At 34.9% G+C, this 17433-nt stretch overlaps 1 protein-coding gene across 2 annotated transcripts in view; it reads left to right on the top strand.

Annotated features, from left to right (window-relative positions):
* Positions 1 to 17433, top strand: part of LOC110457490 (tankyrase-2-like) — a 30978-nt gene continuing 13545 nt past the window's right edge. The window contains exon 1 of one of the 2 annotated variants that reach the window (XM_021508797.1): positions 1 to 143. The gene's annotated coding sequence lies outside the window, so the exon portion shown is untranslated. Of the gene's footprint in view, positions 144 to 6949; positions 6974 to 17433 lie in introns of those variants that run through there. The other variant, XM_021508796.1, reaches the window with a different exon arrangement.

Below are 17433 nucleotides of genomic sequence, written 5' to 3' on the forward strand. Positions count from 1 at the left end.
TGTTGTGAATGGAAATTTCCCATGTGTGATCCAATGGTATAACCGTCCCATTTCCGCTCTAGTGTTATATTTACCTTCCACTGGGTCGGTTTTCCGGAAGTAGGGGAGAGTCTTTTGGAAGTAAGAACGTCTCATAGAATTGGGTAAGTACCTAATTCATTAATGCATATTTCTTAAGTCAGCAGAACCACGTGCACCATTGCTAACGGGAAGGGTATTGCGTCAATCGTTATTATTGATATCCGATAGAACAATTGACAGGGACTGTTGTTAAAAATATTTATAAACAGGTCAGACACGTTTCGCTATGTTGTACAATGTGTTTATAGCTTACACTGTATATATGTGCCTGTACAACGTATCTGGACCACGTGAAGATTTTAGGGAGAGCTTTTATCAAATTACTGTTCACGTTTCCGTGATACATGTGTGGTATGATATACTACCACCACAGGCAGTTATAGTTTTGATACTCTATGCCTTTGTTATAAGTATTTATAAATAATGGAAGCACATAAAACGCCGGGCTAGGGTAGCAGACATTACTAACCATGAACAATGATGAATCATTGTACTACCTGTGTCAAAGGTCCTATAAATAACTTCATCGCGTGTTCAAACAGTAACCTATAGCTACCTGTATTACGGATTTTGTATGTGTATAGACACAATTGTACAACTGGTGGGGCTGAACCCCCAGGGGGCTGAGGGGCGGGGCCAAAAGTGGACAATATGACTATTTTGCTATAAACGATATCCTCTGTAGAACTATGAACTGGATATCAATCATATTTGGTTTGAAGCATTCATGGAAGGCGGGGATTCAAAATTGTACAAATCGTGGGGCTGATCCCCCGGCCTAAAGGGTCGGGCCAAAAATAGTTAATTACTCTTGGAAATAGTTTAGATCCAAACCCTATAACCGTATATACAATTGCTGAGTATAAAGAGAATAATGCATATATGCTTCCAGGATGGCCCTGGGGGTTTGGCCACACCCTTGCAGACTTAACCCCTGGGTCATAACTTTGAAACGGTTGAGAACCCCACCCCAAAACTGTATAAACAAATGATGGGCATAAAGAGACGAATGCAGTCATGATATTAGAATAGACCCAGGGGTCTTGCCAAACCCATAGGGACCTGGTTTATGAGTCACATCTTGGAAACAGTTCAGATCCCCACCCTTAAATCATGTATAGAATTGCCGAGTATAAAGAACCAAAGGCACATAAGCTTCCAGGATGGCTCTTGGATACTGCCCCACTCATGGAGACTTGATAGTGAAGGTGTGTTATCGCTATATCTTAGGAAGTACCAGAGGGATCTTTCTCAAATAGTATATGTATGCTCCCCTTGACCCCTTGTTGTGCATGTTATATTTTGAAACTGATCCTAAAAACGAAATGGCTAAAGGAAGAATTAAACAGATCTTTCTCATATTGCAATGATCGATTCTATTTCTTTCACATTAAGTACTGTACTAGTAAATATGTGAAATGACAAACTCACGTTTAAGGTTGTCTTTTAAACAGTTACCTCAAGGTGCATTTACTGTTAAAATGACTCGATCAAACCCAGATTAGAGAAAAGAAGAGAAAAGATCGAACTGACAAAGAACTTATGAAGATGGTACAATAGTTGGCGCCAAGATCCCTCTGAGATCTCTTGTTGCAATTACAATATGTTGAAATCAAAAGGGAGTTATTCATTTAAAATGAAATACTACCAATCGGTCTCGAGTTCAAACCCAAATTTCATGTTCTAATCGCCAGTATAGCCACTCAAAACACGTACTATCCCCTAAATTGTCAATGGTACTAAAGACCAAAATAAAGATCATCCATGTCTTAAGTGTTCTAAAACATCTAATGTCACGCTATCACAATTGGTACAATTTTGGCAGTTTTTCAGTGATATTAAAAAAAAAAAAAAAAAAAAAGTCTCTCGGATACAAATAATAAACACCAATCGTGTTGTTAGACATCAAAGGTTACCATATAGACGTGTGCCTAGCTCAAAGGCCTAATCTGGGACTGCCAAATAACATAGATACAGTGTAATATCATAGCACATCATTATCAGGTGCAAATAGACATGTATTTGACATAATTTGTTCGGAATTTTGATACAAAATATCTACCTCTTGTGTCGCCAAAATGACATTTTTTTACTTGGTACTATAAGCATTTAGAAGACGTATTTTTTTGCTTGTATTCTTTATAAAATGAAGCTTAAATAAATGTGCAAAATGAGTTACGTCGTTAAGGATCGATGATACGTCGTGTGTGTTTTGTTTCGATTAAACAAATTTTATTGCATAAAGATGTTAATAGCAGGACTGAACGTGATGTATGCCAACTCATTTAGTTCTTTCCACTAACATGGTACTATATGTTTACAATCAAGCAGTTGTCTAAATAATCTTTATTAAAACACATAAAATAAGGTGGAGAATCTAGAATGAGTTTTGACCATACTTGTTATAAAACAACTTCAGGTATCACCAAATCGTTTGAAAGTATGGTAATTTTATACACATTTGCACATTTAGTGTATTTTTTTAGTTCAGTAGGTGCTCAGTTGTAATGTTGGTAAACCAGGCAAGTTCATTAAGCATAATGAGACTGTCGTTGTGATAAAGAGAAAATTGAACAAAATAATGTGTCGCGTCTTCGAAATCGTTTCTACATTCTCATGACCGATATTAACTAACATTAACCCTATATAGAACGGGGTTACTTACTTACTTTGTGTCCTGGTCTACGATGGATAATATTTACTTGACGTTGTCCAAATTCCAGACGATATTTATTTAAATATTTAAGGTTTGTATTTGGACAAAGAGAATGTTTAAATTATAATTTTGTGGGCTTGTATTTTGAATTCGTTCCAAAAAAAATGATACGTGTGGTTTGGAGGAGGAACTTTAAGAATGTAGACGATATTAATGATGGTGAAGTTTGGTTCTGTTTCGTAAAAAGGGTTTCAAATATAACACAGTGCCACAGCTCTACAAAAACCATTAGATATTTATACAAATGTACAGAAGGTAAATGAGCGCGATCGAATCATTGTTAACTTTAAAAATATGATTGCAATTTTACATACGAAGAAAAAATAACACAAATATCGATATTACATATTTTTAGGATAGTACAAAAACTTTTGTTTAGTACAACTGGACTACTTCTTGAAATATGCGTAAGTCTAATTTACCATAAACGACCGGACGGCAGGGAGGATGATAAAGAAGGAATGCTCCAAGATGAAAGTGACGGAAAAGGCGGGAAATAAGAATATGAGTGCGAATGCATGCATTCTGAAAAAACTACTTTTACATTTATACATATTTGTGAAACCCCACTCAGCAAAGGATAGGACATAAGCGGTCATACATTGGTCATACAACATATTATCCTTAAGATGACACATTTACCGCATACCGATTTTTTCGAAATTTCTACTAGCGTCAGTCAACATAATGTGCCAAATAATATCCAAAGTATGTTTGTGTACAAAAAACGGAAATATGTCTATCACTTCCATAAAGATGCGAAACAACTAAAAATGTACATAACATACTAAACTTTTATGTGTGTGAGACTGCATAACTTTTTTATTGTGCAACATCTAGCTTTATAGTTGGGCTCATCATGAGCAGCAGACCTTATTGATGAAAATTTGACCAGTTGCGATAATAAATTGGTGCGACATATTGTTAAATTATCAAACATGACTATAGGTCTTAAGGTTGTTGGATTTGATTGGAAATAGACGTTGCTACAATTTGACATTTATATGACAAATTTACCGGTTCTCAAATTTCCTGAAATTTTCACTATCATATCACAACATAATGCACCAAATAATATTAAAAGATTTTTGGTGTACAAGAACCGGAAATTGGTGTTTTACTTCCGTAAAACAATTGATGTAGCAAAAAAGTGTATGAAAATACCAACATTTTTAGAGTTTAAGATTTTATAACTTTTTTATTATGCAATTTTTTGTTAAATATTTGAGTTCATAATTTGCAGCAGATCCTACTTTAAATAATATAATATTATTTGATAGCGTAAAACATTGTTTTGATAGTTTTTGGACAATAAAGTGAACCCTGTCGTACACCTTTGGAAGGCGGCACTAAATAGTTCATAGCACAGGCCCTGGGGACCTTTTTAATTTTTTAAAAATATCTCATGGGTCGTGTATTAGGGAGCTACAAATATAAACCAGTAATGGTTAAATTGCTTTGTGGGCAAAATTCTTTTGTTCCTGTAACAGGTCCTTTACGTCTGTTTCGTCTTTGTTCGAATGATTGCCAATTCAGTTCTTTATTGGTAATCCGGTGATACTTCTACTAGCATTGTATGAAAGGAACTTTGACTATGTTGGCAAATTTAATACACACATCATATTTCAATCAATACGTCACAAACCAAAGCTGCTATCGAAAACGACACCAGCCACTATCTTCAACATGCAAATATTTTTGAGTCGTAATTACATTTTGCATTTTCTTCAAAGCATTATTTTAAGACAACGATTAGCAAATCTGTTTTAAGCTTCAATTACTCTTGCTATGCATAACTTTCCTGCTCCACAGTTTACAAGAGTTAAATATATCATTTCAATATTCGTCATATATTCTTTAACGGGATGCAATTTCACAGTTTGTAGGCAAAATGCTCTGCCTGTTATTCACTGTTTGTTAGCAAAACTCCCTCTATATGTAACCCAGTGTTTGTAAGTAACACTCTCTCTACCTGAAATTAGCTGTTTGTAAGTAACACTCTCTCTACCTGAAATTAACTGTTTGTAAGTAACACTCTCTCTACCTGAAATTAACTGTTTGTAAGTAACACTATCTCTACCTGAAATTAACTGTTTGTAAGCCATACTCTCTCTACCAGTATTTCATTGTTCGAAAACAATCCTTAGAGGTTTCCTGCACGAGATTGCTTTTCAAATCCAAATGACAAATGCTAAGGTCCCCTAACCATGTAACCTGCAGCACTAATGGGTAGGGGTGGGGTTTGGACAGTGTTGTTCTATTAATTTCTGCAAAACGTTGTTAAAATGTACCGACAGGTGGTGTTCACACAGGTGTTTTTTATGGGGTATTTTAGATGATGAATCAGAGGATGTCAAAATAATCTTTCATGTGATATCTTCAGTTAAATGATATGATATAGATTTCTACCCAAATCTGATATGGACATGTCGAAGGTCTTCAATTGTTTTTTTTTTATTATTGTTATGGAAAAATACATTTCCCTCATATCTTGTTTTTTTAATGACGTACACAGTAAGTTATGCAATGACAATGAATATTTACCTTGACAGCTTTCATGCTGTATTATGACATCTGGCCATTATTTTCACGAACGTTCCTTAACTTAAAAGTCTCTCGTCTGAAAGCATAACTGGAGTTGAGGGGAACTTCCTTTACATCAGAGTGGTTCTTTACTCTAAAAATGTTTAATGTATTCTGTCACTGATAATGGCTTCTATACGACGTGCATCTGAGTAAAATGTAAAAAGGAAATTTGAAAACCTCCCGTTTGTGAAATTGAAGTTTGAAAATAAAATATGAGAGAACATTTAATTGTTGTCATTGTGTTTTCACAATGGCGATAAGGACAAAAATGGTATTACCAGAGATACAATGTGATATAATACATTTTACAGTAAAATCTGGTTTTTTTGCGTGTTCGAATCTGCACGGGGAGGGTTTGTGCTCGTTAATGTTTACACACCAAAACAGGCAGGTTGATTCGCCTCCTTGGCAAAACTAGATTATCGATTTTCACATTTTCAAATATTCTTCTGGTATAAATTGAGAAATGACAATTTCCGCAACAATTACAACAGCAGAAAAGTTAAACAGTATTATTGGTTTAAGAAACCTTTTTTGTATTGCGAAGGGTCCTCATTCTCTTCATGTCAAAAACAAACCCCTAACATATAGGGCATACTTTATCGTCACTTCCTGAGGTATACTATATATTCCTTTTTACTTAACAAAGATTATGTAGATTTATAATAAAGTCATCGATATGAAATGGAAATGAAAATATCAAAGCAATATAATCATATTACACAATTATATTTAAATCTTCTTTTGGGCAAAATGAGCTAGATTTAAATTCCTTTGAATTCTCATAGTGTTTTCTAAAAGGCAAATATTGACGTTTTAATCCAGGTCAACATAATTATTTTCATCTGTATGACTGACAATGTCATGATTTATATGTTTTATTATATCAAACAGAACATTGTTCCTAGTAAACATTTTGACCTCAGATGATTTTCAACTTATCTTTCGTTCGTGTCTATTCCAATATTCAGTCGTTAGGACTTAAATGAGTTACCTTGGGCAGTTGTAAGCTCTGCTTTAATTTGGAGATTATTTTGCGCGTATTATTATTATTTGTTATTATGTAACTAAAATGAGCTATACATATTGAACTGAAATGTATTTACAAATCTCCCGGATACTAAGCAGCAATAGGGCTAGTCTGAAATAACTGTCTCCTGTTTGTCTCCGCCAACTCAAAATCTTAAAGAGGTTATAGTTACTTAGGACTTCAGCGTAAGGAAAACGACGCTCGCAAAGAGGAAATGAGTCACAGTAACTTATACTTAAACATTAGGCCACGTTGTAGGGCCCATTGTGTGATTATGGTTAGGTATGTTGCTTTGAATTATTGGTTAAAACAGGACAACGTGTCTAGACAGTTGGCAGACTGCCAAAGGTCACATGCTTGAGGTCTTGCATGACTTACCAGATGAATGGGACATCTTTATTTAGAGTAATCAAAATCGATAATTCACTGTAATTGTAGAAGTGTGTTGGTGTGGATACACATCGCTTTTGTCGAGTACAAAGTCCAACAAGGGTTGAGATATATATATAGCACGGCACAGTATTTCATCACTATTGTGCAAACGAGACGCGTACGAGGAGGTAAGGTATGCATAATTGAATTTGATTTGTTATCATTTTGTCTGAGAGGTATGCTACCTTATAGAGTGTTATCACTCGATGAAGAGTATACCTTAACTTATTGACAGGCTGTCCGATTTCGATTTAAATATTTTAACAATAATTTGTTATTAACTTAGTGTATTTATACAAATACTCGCACCCTTTTTTCAGCTTATATATTTCAGATTCATATACAGCTGTTGCAATTTATCTCGAAACTGTCTAAGTACACAAAATAATCGAAATTGAAAATGTCGTAATGTGGTATAAAATTATGTCAAACGAGGTGATAGTCATAACGAAAATGGCACACCGACTACAAACCACAAAGTTTGGTCGCTATAAGTACGAACTGAGTGTCCCATTAACATAGAGTGAAGTCCATTACCGCCCATGACGTCCACCTGTCTATTACGACCACCTGTCCAAACACAGACATATACCGCCTATCTGTAACGACCAACTTGCTATAAATTAGAGCTTTCAACAATTCGTTGGTTAACCGGTTACGTGGTGGGTTGATTACGAACCGATTACAAAATTCAATAGCCGAATAGTCGGGCATTTAAATGCTCCCGGGCTAGGGGCAAGTTATAGGTACAAGGCTCGAGCTGTTTATGTTGCTTTTGCACGCGATAATATAGAGAATAACAAAAATATCCCACCATGGCAAGCTTAAGCTTAATTATAAATAGGGGCAGACGGCAAAGTTTTGAATTACTGTATTTTTGAGATAGAAATTTTACCGATTGAGCATGCACTACTTTAAGTCACTGGAAAAACACGCGTTTAAACCATACACGTGGCATCGTAGAAAAGGAACCAATCAACCACGAATGTGTTTGACAACCAAACTGTTACCGCCTGTGGTTTTGAGTAACAATAACTTGTTATACATTCTATTTTATTCTGACAAATGTTGTCAAATGATTGAATTCGACTTACATACTTCCTTTCTTTGGATGTCGATAACTTTATCCAAAAAAAGATGTCAAGCTTTTTATTTACACATGTTGTATACTTTTAATCGGTAGAATAACTGTTTTTAGTATATATTCACTAATCGGTATGAAACTCTACTATTGATACAGAAATATAATTAACTTAATAACTACCGCTAGTTGATTTGTTAAGTCCATTCCATAAGAAAAACGAAACGAGGATTTACTATATGTTAATGTCTTCCCCCAAATGGTTTGTACGAGTGAAATTGTTTGTAATCCAGGGATTATACTCTTTGTGCAGTATTGTGACAATATTCAGTTTGATAGGTACAGGGCAAATGTGAACGTTACAATGATGAACATTTAGATGAGTACGTAGCCGTCTAAATTGAATCGCTTTGCCGGAACGTTTAGTTTGGTATTATTTTGCTTAACGTCCTATTAACAGCTAAGGTCATTTAAGGACGTGCCTCCATGTGTGTAATGTATGCGTGCTTGCGCGTGTATGTGCAGGAGACATGGTATGTTGGTGTGCCGGAATGATGGTGCAAATTCAGTATTTACATGTTAAAGGGCCCTGGATAATTTGCTTAAATCAGAAAAGATATGTATGATTTGCATCAATAATTTGATATGGGATTCTTTCCATTGAAGTGTAAATGTAGTGTTCTGTGTGTGTAAACATCATGCCACAGTTGAAAACAAAATGTCTGGCGGGTTGCAAATACTATAGTCAGACCTGCTCATGCGATCCTCCAATTAAAAGAGCATTTTTAAAGTTCCACTTTGTAGTGATTTTATTGTGAAATGAACATGCATTAAGAATCCCAGTCCCACTTCACTGTGGTATTTTGTAGATGTAGTCACATAGTTGGGCAAGGACACTTCCATTGACCAGGTAGCTTAGTTGGTTATATATAGAGTGTAACAATCTGAAGTGGAGGATTCAATCCCAGTCTAGTCCGACTGAATGTTTACTCTCAGGACACCACTTTTTCATGTTTAGAAATGAGGCGTTAATTTAAGGTTTACGTGTTGTGGTGTTTCATAACTGTAATGTGGTAATTAAGTATTGTTATATGCACATTATTGAACGGTGTTTTAGTTTAGACTGTATATTGTCTCATGGAATTATTTCGTATACTAAAATAGTATTAAAATCGTATATTATGGTACATGTATACTGGAAAATGTATTTGATTTAAATATACAATGTATATGTTTACATGATGATTTTTTTACAAATAAGTTGCATATCAATGTACCTTTAACTATTTACTGTGCCATCAATTAAATTTCAACATATTTGTCAATCAAACTGTGAAAGACAAATTTTGTACGTCTGTGCAATGAATCTGTTTGCACTGTTACGCTTTCTTACCAACTTCCGCTTCAACTATTTTAAAATATTCTTATCTCCATTGCTTGCCATTAGTGTTACGTTTTTTTTATTTTTGTTTTATCATTGATGCTTTGTAGCCTTAGTTTCTGCTGCAAGTGCTGGTCAATATATTTGAACAACAAATTTATTTGTTTTTTATTTACACTTCATTTATAAAACAACTCGAGGAAATCCATCAGAATATACAAATCTTCATCCATTGTTCTCTCGGTCTCTCGTTGTTGTGTATTTAACTCTTTTCCTGATCTCGATCTCCCTACTCCAAGTTTAACTTAAACTCCCTAACTCAACTTACTTACTCAGACACTCAAACTCAAATATGAATCCTGCTACATTACGATTGTTGATGCTGCTGGATTCCTGCTCAATTTGACCCTGATTCGACTAGGCTAAACTGGCTATGAAATTTCTGCTAACTTTGAACCCGCGTTCAGCATCTATTGCAGACACAAAGAACTGACGTCATAGACTAAATTACAGGTCACATTGATTTATAAAGCTCAACCTTTATCTTAATTAAATCTATCAAAAGCTACTCAGCTGCTTTCATCAAATAAAAGACCAATAAAATGCATAACAAATTGGAAAGTTTAGGCAATTAAACGACTTAAAATGCATAACAGTACATATTAAAACAGGGACACACGAAGTTCGGTGTGACGGACAATTTGAAAAATCCTTTTGTTGGATAAATGTTGTAGTAGACCTTATAGTTGTACATGTTCGTGAAACGAAGATATTGAATCTTAACGTTAACATATCATATCTATTTGTTGTGTTATAATATAGGGGGAAAGCAGGAGACGCCATGTGTGACGGGTAATTTACACCTTGACTATTTCATCAGATAAGTGCTTTAAAGACCTAGTCGTACAAAAACCGCGAAGTTAATGAAACGGAACATGCCAAAATGTTACATAATATTCTATTTAAAGCGAGATATTCCGTCTTTGCGTATTGCAGAGTTATCAACTCTTGGGAGCAGGTATCGATTGTTACGTCATTGGTCTGTGTGAGAAAATTACGTCGTTTTCTCAAAAATTGATGACGTTTCTCTCACAAACAAGTGACGTAACAATCAATACCTGCTCCCAAGAGAAGATAACTCTGCAATACGCAAAGACGGAATAGATGTCAAATGACGACATATCTATTTAAGGTGTTCCACACCTGCAGCTCGTGTATTTAGAAAACAATTCACCTGCTGTGACCCCATCTTCATTTTGTAAGAGGCGACTAATGTGGAAACCCATTGCAGATATGACGATATAGTCTGGGTTACCGTTACTGAAAATATATATAGATAAAATAAAACTGAAAACTTAAACTGAGGGTTTGCTTTTGGGCACAATACTAATATACCTTAGCTGGTGATGGGACATTGAAGGGTTTACTGTGCAGTAACGAGCGGAATATCATGACCTTAACAGTGTGTCCTTATCAAGGTGCGGTAAAACATCTGTATGACACACTAGGAAACAATCCATACTTTTCATGACAAGTATTTAAGTGTATATGATCCGGACGTGTGACATATATGTCTTTATTTAATACATGTGACCACATTCAATAGGTTTCCTTCTGTAGTATGTGTTGTCTGACCTAAGTACAGTCATGTGACCATGCAATACGATACGTTCTGTATCCGCTATGGCAAATTTAATATGTGTTGTCCGACTTGAGTACAAAGTCAGCAGTATTGCCTGAGCATATGTAATTGTATGTATGTATAATAAGATAAACCTAAATGTATTTTAGTTGTTGTTAAACAGTCGTACTGACGTGTGAAAAGTGTAACATATATGTATATATAACATAACTCCTTAATGAGTACAGCTCTATGTTACCATGGAGATTATTAAGTCGTAGCATGAAAATATTGTTTTGTGTTAAAATTCTCGATGGGCATATTTCGCAATCTCGATCGCTCAATTTTAAATATATTATCTTGTTTGTGTTATCGAATTTGTATACATTGTAATACAGTACGAGAAGTTTGATAAATGTTTGAAAATACTGTATTTCTAAGATTAAGCAAACATTTTTAGCAATTTTGTGTGGTGTATAAGTTCGTTTTTCCAGCTCAAAAATGTTTTACTTATAGGTCTCAGATCTACATGAATGCATAGTTAACAAAACAGATAATACCGTTATGTAACTTTTATTTGCGTATTGACAGATATAACAAAATGGCACACTTACTTCAAATTCAGCATGGTGAAAAGACACCAAGAAACCAATACTAGGTGTCTTCTTGTAACACTGAGTGAGATATGTCTATATAACGACAACCTGGCTAAAGTGATCACCTGTCTATAACAACCACCTGGCTAAAGTGATCACTTGTCTATAACGACCTCCTGGCTAAAGTGATCACTTGTCTATAACGACCACCTGAATTAAGTGATCACCTGTATATAACGACCACCTGACTAAAGTGATCACCTGTCTATAACAACCACCTGGCTAAAGTGATCACTTGTCTATAACGACCACCTGGCTTAAGTGATCACTTGTCTATAACGACCTCCTGGCTAAAGTGATCAACTGTCTATAACGACCACCTGGCTAAAGTCGTCAACCGTCTATATGACAACCTGGCTATATGGACAATCTGTATATAACTACCACAAGGTTAAAGTGACCACCTGCCTATAACGACTACCTGACTAAAGTCGTCACCCATCTGTATGACTACCTGTCTTTAGTGGCCACATGCCTATAACGACCACCTGGCTGTAGTAGTCACCTGTATATAATGGCCACCTGGGTGTAACCGTCTTCTTGATATTTATAACGAGCATCTAGTTATGATCACAAGGTAATATTCTTCGATATAATATCCTGTAGAGATTTTACTCTTTTCCAACTACCTACATTGTATCTTTTGAAATTTTGTGTATTTTCTCACTTCGATCGTCTTTGCTTTGATTGATCATTAATTATAAGTTGAAACTCACCTGCCCATCCGATATCTTGACACCATAGCAATTTGTGAATGCTAATGGATTTCTGCGAAAATAGTTTCAAAAAGGTAAACTGCGAAATAAATAGGGGATATGTATGCTAAGTAGAAGTGTATAGCTCCTTTGTACAATGTATGACTACTATACGTAGACACACTGAGCTTAGTCATCTGAGAGATGTTTATCTCACAGAGCCCTCAACACCCGGGCTTTTCACATCAGATGTTTAACTGATCATTGGTAGCCGATGAATGCTATATTTAAAATAATGTAATCACTTAATACCGTTAAAGGATACATGCAACACATTCCAAAAGTATTATCGATGATGCCAAAATAGAATATGGTCTGACTGGAGGGCAAAGTTCACAGAGATTGATATAAGCTAACAATAGTGCTGTCTCCAGCACACGCTCGGGTTTACACACAGAAGATAGACAATAGCTAGGTGGCATAGGGCTAGTAGTTAGCGCCTATAACGGCAGCTCCTGTGAATTCCTCCATATTGGTATACATTTTATAGCCATGTACTGTAAAGCGCTTTAGCGTGGCTTATTTAGCTAAATAGGGTGCTATATCAAATGTTGTATATTAGTATTATCATCAAATTGCTTAACTGATTTGATATGATACAGTCACACTGACATGTTGAATGTATTATAAATAAAACTTGCATCTTTATATAAATAAAGTTGGTGTCCTGACAAAGGCGAGTGGAAATCTACTGGCTAGTAACTCACCTCTTCGCCTTGAAGCACTTATCAATGACTGGTAATTTTCACTATACACACCTCTCGCGATCACCGTAAACTACCCTGTCTACTACGACGCTTTTTATCGCGATGATCTCTTTTTATAAAGTACTTTAGAAAAATCGACGTCGTAGTTAACTAGTTTACACAAGATTTCTCGAAACGCTGCATTGAAGATAAAAACTTGCAACGATGGGAAATATTAACATTTTATGGCATTAGTATTTTGATACGCCTATGTTATGGTGGGCAGATGTTTTAAATGTGAGTCACGTTCGATCATATGATGCTGTTATATTTATGAATAGGTAACATACATAGTGTATCCCCTAAGGCATATCGCATTTATACCAAATATAGTACGGAGCATTTCATTAACTTAATAAAAGAAATAATGCTGTGCCATTCAAGGGATGTATCATGTTTACAGTTCAAATATAAATCAACAAAACTGAAGAACGGCATGACAAACGTACATGACGTTCTGTCATATTTCTAGCTACCAAAATTTCCAGGCAACAGATGGGAAAAATATTCAATTATCATGTAGAGATAAAAGGTGAGGGAATGCCCCCCCCCCCCCCCCCCCCCCCCCCCCCCNATTCGAAGTCCTATCACCAGGAGCAGTAGGGAGATACATGTACATATTTATGACGATGGAATGTATTGCGTGTGAACTAAATATAGATACAATGAAGAGTTGCGGTCGATCCCGTACACGTACACGTGTCTGTTCTATTTGCGCTGTTATAAGTTTCTGTTTTGGAATGACGCATAAACAACCCTGGCACACTAAATATAACCCACTGACATAATAAATGTTACATAATCTAGACTATGTTATACCGTTGCTCAAAGGTTGGGTAGAGTAAACCAGTGGTTAGGAAAAAGTTTAAAAATGTATACAACAAAATTAGAAACATCTGACATCATTTTTCTGGTATAAATGTATTGATACAGTTCAGATTGATGTGTTTAGAGGATTTATTTAACTTTAAATGCACTTGCTGCCTCTTATCCGCAATAATGTGAAATTTTCACTAATCAATGGGTAAAGCTAACCATTCTTTTATCAACCAGTTCCAGATCGCTTCGCGCGACACCTTCATATTACTTAAACAAACAAAGCATACTAAAATGGAAACCCCAACGTGTCAACATAAAATTCTGAACCTGGAAGCTAAACATTTGTTAGCTTGTCGTAAAAGATGGTAGAAATGAATATCACCTGTGCTTTGATGTTACAAACTATACACATCTTTAAGATGCACATCAAATAAGAGAACTTTTGATTTATGGATAATCCTGTTCAATAAGTTATGAAATTATCAAAATGATAAAATGGAGGGAAATCGGAAAGAATGTGTTATTTTGTATTAAAACTAACAAAACTGTTTATAGTTACTTTGTTAACTTATATATATAATAAAATAATAAGTATCCCAAATCGACCGCTAGGCTTTTCTGTCTTATTAGGCTTCTTCAGGCGGATATATATATACATGTATATATATAACTGCATAGTAAAGCGTACGATTACAAGCACTTTAAATATAGACACACACCCTACTTGAATCTACTTGACTTGTGCATAGATGTCATACGACATGAAGTACATACTGTACGTATCACTCTACCGTCATCTCAAAATCTGGTGGTAATTCAAATTATAGATATTTAAGCTTACTCATAATGTTAGGAAATTAACTTCCTTATTAATTGTTTAAGGTGAGTTGCTCATCAACACATTTTCTTGATTAATCCACAAGTACTAGCATCGTCTGATGATACACATGTAATGCAGTCAATGTTTCGTACTCGATTGCCCTAGTGCAATGCTATTGTTTAGGAAAATCATCGATTGTGTCATAACCATTGATAACAACGAGAGTTGACAAGATGAATGTATAATTAGTATATAAACAATTTTCACATATTTGCACTGTATAATATATGTATTTATTTTTGTATATGAATTAGAATGCACACTGAAAGCATGACCAACAAATAAATACTATTTTATTAATGAACTTCTTTAAACAGTCAATGTGTAGCCGGACATTGTGCTGTCCTAGACAAAACACCACTAATTTCTACTGGGTTTTGTTTTGTTTTGTTTTGTTTACTTTATATTGTTTAACGTCCTATCAACAGCTAAGGTCATTTAAATGCGTGGCTCAATGTGTACAGGAGACAGGGTATATTCAGTTTGGTGTACTTGCTTCCTTGTGATAGCGCAGATCTGATGCCGTTTTTATAGTTTATAGTTTTTATATTTCTCACTGAAATATTATGCCGAAGGCACCAAGCACAGCATTTCGCATTTCGAACCCACTACATGTGCATGTTAGAATGTTTACTTTTGTAGTACAATTTTACTACAATAGTTTTTTTTTTGCTTTACACTCCAGTCGAGTGTTTAAGCTGACCAGGCTGACGATTTCCCCCAATTGTTGTGAAAATAACACTGGTTGGTTATCAGCGTTGTCGTCACAAAAGTGGGAGAAACTAGACATCGTTCTGATTTGCTATAGTGAGCATCTGTCTGTAATACTGTAACAATAATTCCAAACAAAAGCCGAAATCGTGATTTTAAGCATACAAGCACGTGATCATGAACGTGTATTTTATTATTTTTTCGTTCTTTTATACCCATAAAATAAACTCGCTTAGAGAACATTACTTTGATAAGACCACGATATATAAGGCGGGTGTCGACGATTGAGAAGAACACGCTTCCCCTTATAGAACACCGTGTCTTATTCTTCTTGTACTTTTCCAAAACGTCTCCATGTAAATCGTTCTTGTGTTCATATTTGTATTTAACCCTGATCTTATGGATTTTGAGTTCCAATTATGGATTTGTTGATACTTCGATATTTGCTAAATTGTTGTTTTTGTTTTTATGTTTATTTCTTTAAAGCAATTGTTTTAATACGTGTTGATATGGGTTTATTTTCTTTTACGTCACACCATCAATACTAACTACTGTTTATGCATCTAATGTGGTGTAGCGTAGTGCAATGTAGAATTGTTTTGTAATGTTAATGATTTTTCAATCATATGCAATTAGATTTTACGGAGTTCAAGACAAAAGTAACACTTGTAAGTTTAAAGTATTAAACCATATCAATAACTTGTAAAATGCTTAATCGCTTTGTTTTTCATTTAGCATTAATTATTACATCTGTTAGAGCCTAAAACAAACAGATTTAAACGGGAAACTCTTTTAACAGACAACCTGGGATGTAATAAATTACGTTTCAACTCTCTTTGTAAAAACACCAACTACATTTGTTTCACATTGAACTTATTATGTTCACTTCAGTACTTCCTGAATATATAAAGGATTTTCCAAAATCTTGTTTGTTCGTGTGTTTCGTCTCCAACTAGGATCCTGTAAGACGATGTCTTTTTGTCATCTGTAGGCAAATTATATTTGAATAATAATAAATCTAAAAAATAGACAGTTTGATTTCTTTGCACTAGTTTAAGGTTTGAAAATATCTGGAAACGTTATCAAAGCTTGTGGTGTCAGTGTGTCATTTGATTTGATATTTTAGAGAATGAAAGGGGTTTTCATTATTGTATAGTTATCATTTTATTGGAAATACTCGCACGGGATTGATTTCGCTATATTCACGATCACAAAAAATCTGTGAAATTAATACCCCGCTGATGTTATTAACATGGTTTGGTAGCGAAGTTGATATTGCACTCACCTTTCACCAAACCGAACGAACGAACATGAGAAGGTATTGGGTCATTTGCCCGATACGTGGGTTTTCTCCAGGTAATCCGGTTTTCTCCCACATTTTGATCCTCTGTGAGCGCTTCCATCCGGGCCAACCTGCGGAACATTGAATATAAGTTTAAAAATTGGTTTCATCATTGCTGCAAAGTAAAGAAAGTTCATATTTTCTGATTGTTCTGAACCTCATATTTATTTTAATGAGTATGGTTAAACTTTTTAAGCCGAACGCACCAGATTTGGACACATTCCTTTCAATAATTTCCATTTCAGTTTGTAAAACGACAAAAAATATTAATTAACAAGTGAAGGTGATATTTTTTCACCCCATTACGACAACCTGGTTTCACGTACAAACGTACCATATTAAAGGAAGGCATCTTCATGCAAATTGATTTATTAATCCAAATAATTTCAAAGACACGGACCAGAGATTGCCGAAAATGGAGGAATTCAGATAAATAACCCTCTTTACACACGAGTTTTAATGTAATATACCATAGAGTTATAAGTAATTATGTCAATTTCATTTCTAAATATGCATTTTACTTTTTCTTTGAAAAACTTCAAGCTCAAAACGACTGCAGAAATGCAAGTATAGACAAAGAAAATGCATTTTCACAT

The sequence above is a fragment of the Mizuhopecten yessoensis genome, unplaced genomic scaffold, assembly GCF_002113885.1.
Source record: "Mizuhopecten yessoensis strain PY_sf001 unplaced genomic scaffold, ASM211388v2 scaffold9157, whole genome shotgun sequence".
NCBI lineage: Eukaryota > Metazoa > Mollusca > Bivalvia > Pectinida > Pectinidae > Mizuhopecten > Mizuhopecten yessoensis.